Source organism: Lolium perenne, chromosome 1 (assembly GCF_019359855.2).
Source record: "Lolium perenne isolate Kyuss_39 chromosome 1, Kyuss_2.0, whole genome shotgun sequence".
In the NCBI taxonomy this organism is placed as follows: Eukaryota; Viridiplantae; Streptophyta; class Magnoliopsida; order Poales; family Poaceae; genus Lolium; species Lolium perenne.
The window spans coordinates 235,341,930-235,347,929 of NC_067244.2; positions in this window are offsets into that span (position 1 = coordinate 235,341,930).

Here is a 6,000-nt window from a genome sequence, read left to right on the forward strand (position 1 = left end):
GGTAGCTATGTGGTTAATCTCTCTCCATGTACTTCAATACAATGATCTCATGAGCTGCTTTACATGATTGAGATTCATATGAGTTTTGTATCACAATTCATCTATGTGCTACTCTAGTGATGTTATTAAAGTAGTTCTATTCCTCCTGCACGTGTGTAAAGGTGACTAGTGTGTGCACCGTGTGGTTCTTGTCGTAGGCTATGATCATGATCTCTTGTAGATTGTGGAGTTAATTATCATTATGAAGGTATTGATGTGATCTATTTGGTTATGTTGATCTATCTTACACTATAAGGTTACTTAAATATGAACAAATTGTGGAGCTTGTTAACTCCGGCATTGAGGGTTCGTGTAATCCTACGCAATGCGTTCATCATCCAACAAAAGTGTAGAGTATGCATTTATCTATTCTGTTATGTGATCAATGTTGAGAGTGTCCACTAGTGAAAGTGTAATCCCTAGGCCTTGTTCCTAAATACTGCTATCGCTGCTTGTTTACTGTTTCACTGTGTTACTACTGCTGCAATACTACCACCATCAACTACACGCCAGCAAGCTATTTTCTGGCACCGTTGCTACTGCTCATATATATTCATACCACCTGTATTTCACTATCTCTTCGCCGAACTAGTGCACCTATTTGGTGTGTTGGGGACACAAGAGACTTCTTGCTTTGTGGTTGCAGGGTTGCATGAGAGGGATATCTTTGACCTCTTCCTCCCTGAGTTCGATAAACCTTGGGTGATCCACTTAAGGGAAAACTTGCTGCTGTTCTACAAACCTCTGCTCTTGGAGGCCCAACACTGTCTACAGGAAAGGAGGGGGAACGTAGACATCAAGCTACTTTTCTGGCGCCGTTGCCGGGGAGGAAAGGTAAAAAGGCACTCATACTTCGGTTCCAGGTAAAGTACTTTTCTGGCGCCATTGTGTTTGTGCTCAAAGCTATTTCCTTTAGATCCTGCAATTGCATCTTTTTGTTTCTTGTTTACACTAGTTTGGCATAATGGACAACAATGAGCTTCTTATTCTATTTCCTGATTTAAAACATGGATTGTTTGATGCGAAAATTAAAAAACCTATGGAATCTTATTTGCATGCTGGTAGTAATATTAGTATGAACGCTTTGAACACCATTGTTGATAATAATATAGAAAGTTCTAAGCTTGGGGAAGTTGGTTTTCATGATCTTTTTAGTCCCCCAAGCATTGAGGAGAAAATTTTCTTTGATGATACTTTGCCTCCCATATATGATGATTATAATGATAGTGGTCTTTTGGTGCCGCCTACTATGGAGAGTAATTTTTATGATGATAATACTATGCCTCCTACACTTGATGAGAATAATAATGATAGCTACTTTGTTGAATTTGCTCCTACTACAATTAATAAGAATAACTATGCTTATGTTGGGAGTAGTAATAATTTTATGCATGAGACTCATGATAAGAATGCTTTATGTGATAGTTATATTGTTGAGTTTGCTCATGACACTACTGAAAGTTATTATGAGAGAGGAAAATATGGTTGTAGAAATTTTCATGTTACTAAAACACCTCTCTATGTGCTGAAATTTTTCAAGCTATACTTGTTTTATCTTCCTATGCTTGTTACTTTGCTCTTCATGAACTTATTTATTTACAAGATTCCTATGCATAGGAAGCATGTTAGACTTAAATATGTTTTGAATTTGCCTTTTGATGCTCTCTTTTGCTTCAAATATTATTTCTTGCGAGTGCATCATTAAAACTGCTGAGCCCATCTTAATGGCTATAAAGAAAGAACTTCTTGGGAGATAACCCATGTGTTATTTTGCTACAGTACTTTGTTTTATATTTGTGTCTTGGAAGTTGTTTACTACTGTAGCAACCTCTCCTTATCTTAGTTTTGTGTTTTGTTGTGCCAAGTAAAGTCTTTGATAGTAAAGTCAATACTAGATTTGGATTACTGCGCAGAAACTGTTTTCTTGCTGTCACGAATCTGGGCCTAATTCTCTGTAGGTAACTCATAAAATTATGCCAATTTACGTGAGTGATCCTCAGATATGTACGCAACTTTCATTCAATTTGAGCATTTTCATCTGAGCAAGTCTGGTGCCCTTTTAAAATTCGTCTTTACGGACTGTTCTGTTTTGACAGATTCTGCCTTTTATTTCGCATTGCTTCTTTCGCTGTGTTGGGTGGATTTCTTTGTTCCATTACCTTCCAGTAGCTTTGAGCAATGTCCAGAAGTGTTAAGAATGATTGTGTCACCTCTGAACATGTGAATTTTTATTATGCACTAACCCTCTAATGAGTTTGTTTCGAGTTTGGTGTGGAGGAAGTTTTCAAGGGTCAAGAGAGGAGGATGATATACTATGATCAAGAAGAGTGAAAAGTCTAAGCTTGGGGATGCCCCGGTGGTTCACCCCTGCATATATCAAGAAGACTCAAGCGTCTAAGCTTGGGGATGCCCAAGGCATCCCCTTCTTCATCGACAACATTATCAGGTTCCTCCCCTGAAACTATATTTTTATTCCATCACATCTTATGTGCTTTACTTGGAGCGTCTGTTTGTTTTTGTTTTTGTTTGTGTTTGAATAAATTGGATTACATCATGCTTATGTGGGAGAGAGACACGCTCCGCTGGTTCGTATGAACACATGTGTTCTTAGCTCATAATATTCATGGCGAAGTTTCTTCTTCGTTAAATTGTTATATGGTTGGAATTGGAAAATGATACATGTAGTAATTGCTATAAATGTCTTGGGTAATGTGATACTTGGCAATTGTTGTGCTCATGTTTAAGCTCTTGCATCATATACTTTGCACCCATTAATGAAGAAATACATAGAGCATGCTAAAATTTGGTTTGCATAATTGGTCTCTCTAAGGTCTAGATAATTTCTAGTATTGAGTTTGAACAACAAGGAAGACGGTGTAGAGTCTTATAATGTTTTCAATATGTCTTTTATGTAAGTTTTGCTGCACCGGTTCATCCTTGTGTTTGTTTCAAATAAGCCTTGCTAGCCTAAACCTTGTATCGAGAGGGAATACTTCTCATGCATCCAAAATCCTTGAGCCAACCACTATGCCATTTGTGTCCACCATACCTACCTACTACATGGTATTTTTTGCCATTCCAAGTAAATACTTCGTGTGCTACCTTTAAACAATTCAAAATGCTTCTTAATTTGTGTTAATGTTTTATAGCTCATGAGGAAGTATGTGGTGTTTATCTTTCAACCTTGTCATTTAATTTTGACAGACTTTCATAATGGACTAGTGGCACATCCGCTTATCCAATAATTTTGCAAAAAGAGCTGGCAATGGGGTTCCCAGCCCCAATTAATTACAACTTGCATTAATAATTCTCTTCACATGTTTTGCTCTGATTCATCAGCAAGCAACTTAATTTTGCAAATAGACACTCCTCCATGGTATGAGATTGATGGTAGGCACCCGAGGATTCGGTTAGCCATGGCTTGTGTAAGCAAAGGTTGGGAGGAGTGTCACCCATAAATAAATAAAAACTAAAGTACATGTGTAAACAAAAGAGAAGAAGGATGATCTACCTTGCTGGTAGAGATAACGTCCTTCATAGGAGCCGCTCTTGAAAGTCTGGTTGGCGAGGTAGTTAGAGTACCCATTACCATTCGTTGACAACAACAAACACCTCTCAAAATTTTACTTTTATGCTCTGTATGATTTTAAAACTTGAAAAGCTCTAGCACATGATTTATCCCTGCTTCCCTCTGCGAAGGGCCATTCTTTTACTTTTATTGTTGAGTCAGTTCACCTATTTCTCTCCACCTCAAGAAGCAAACACTTGTGTAAACTGTGCATTGATTCCTACATACTTGCATATTGCACTTGTTATATTACTTTGCATTGACAACTATCCATGAGATATACATGTTACAAGTTGAAAGCAACCGCTGAAACTTCATCTTCCTTTATGTTGCTTCAATGCTTTTACTTTGAATTATTGCTTTGTGAGTTAACTCTTATGCAAGACTTATTGATGCTTGTCTTGAAGTGCTATTCATGAAAAGTCTTTGCTTTATGATTCACTTGTTTACTCATGTCATATACATTGTTTTGATCGCTGCATTCACTACATATGCTTTACAAATAGTATGATCAAGATTATGATGGCATGTCACTCCAGAAATTATCTGTGTTATCGTTTTACCTGCTCGGGACGAGCAGAACTAAGCTTGGGGATGCTGATACGTCTCCGACGTATCGATAATTTCTTATGTTCCATGCCACATTATTGATGTTATCTACATGTTTTATGCACACTTTATGTCATATTCGTGCATTTTCTGGAACTAACCTATTAACAAGATGCCGAAGTGCCAGTTCCTGTTTTCTGCTGTTTTTGGTTTCAGAAATCCTAGTAACGAAATATTCTTGGAATCGGACGAAATCAAGACCCAGGTTCCTATTTTCACCGGAAGCATCCAGAACACCCGAGAGCCGCCAGAGGGGGGCCCTGTGGGCCCCAGATGATAGGGTGGCGCGGCCTGGGCCCTGGCCGCGCTAGCCTATGGTGCCACCGCCTCTTCGACCCTCCTGCGCCGCCTCTTCGCCTATATAAAGCCCCTGGATCGAAAACCCTGATGCGAAGAACCACGATACGGAAAACCTTCCAGAGCCGCCGCCATCGCGAAGCCAAGATCTGGGGGACAGGATTCTCTGTTCCGGCACCCTGCCGGAGCGGGGAAGTGCCCCCGGAAGGCTTCTCCATCGACACCGCTGCCATCTCCACCGCCATCTTCATCACCGCTGCTACTCCCATGAGGAGGGAGTAGTTCTCCATCGAGGCTCGGGGCTGTACCGGTAGCTATGTGGTTAATCTCTCTCCATGTACTTCAATACAATGATCTCATGAGCTGCTTTACATGATTGAGATTCATATGAGTTTTGTATCACAATTCATCTATGTGCTACTCTAGTGATGTTATTAAAGTAGTTCTATTCCTCCTGCACGTGTGTAAAGGTGACTAGTGTGTGCACCGTGTGGTTCTTGTCGTAGGCTATGATCATGATCTCTTGTAGATTGTGGAGTTAATTATCATTATGAAGGTATTGATGTGATCTATTTGGTTATGTTGATCTATCTTACACTATAAGGTTACTTAAATATGAACAAATTGTGGAGCTTGTTAACTCCGGCATTGAGGGTTCGTGTAATCCTACGCAATGCGTTCATCATCCAACAAAAGTGTAGAGTATGCATTTATCTATTCTGTTATGTGATCAATGTTGAGAGTGTCCACTAGTGAAAGTGTAATCCCTAGGCCTTGTTCCTAAATACTGCTATCGCTGCTTGTTTCATCGTTTCACCGTGTTACTACTGCTGCAATACTACCACCATCAACTACACGCCAGCAAGCTATTTTCTGGCACCGTTGCTACTGCTCATATATATTCATACCACCTGTATTTCACTATCTCTTCGCCGAACTAGTGCACCTATTTGGTGTGTTGGGGACACAAGAGACTTCTTGCTTTGTGGTTGCAGGGTTGCATGAGAGGGATATCTTTGACCTCTTCCTCCCTGAGTTCGATAAACCTTGGGTGATCCACTTAAGGGAAAACTTGCTGCTGTTCTACAAACCTCTGCTCTTGGAGGCCCAACACTGTCTACAGGAAAGGAGGGGGAACGTAGACATCATCAGCGTGTCCGGCGAGCTCCGCGTGGCGAGAGAAGTACCACGGCGCGCGGGCTTGGTCGGGGTACGGCGGTGTACTGCGAACGCCGCGTGGCGGTGCCGCGCGTGTCCGTGCACGACGACGTCACCATGCCGCTTGCGGCGCGCCAGGGACGTCGTGGGCGCGCGTCGTCTGGGGCGTGTCGTCGTCCTCGTGATCCAGGGCTTGTACTGGCGATCTTCTGGGATCCTTGGCGATCTCCTGGACAGGGTGATGAGGCCGAACGTGGAGGGAAAGAGAGGGGAAGGTGTCGAGATGCGACGTGGCCGGCATGGCCATGTCCACGCCATGGCTGCCCTCT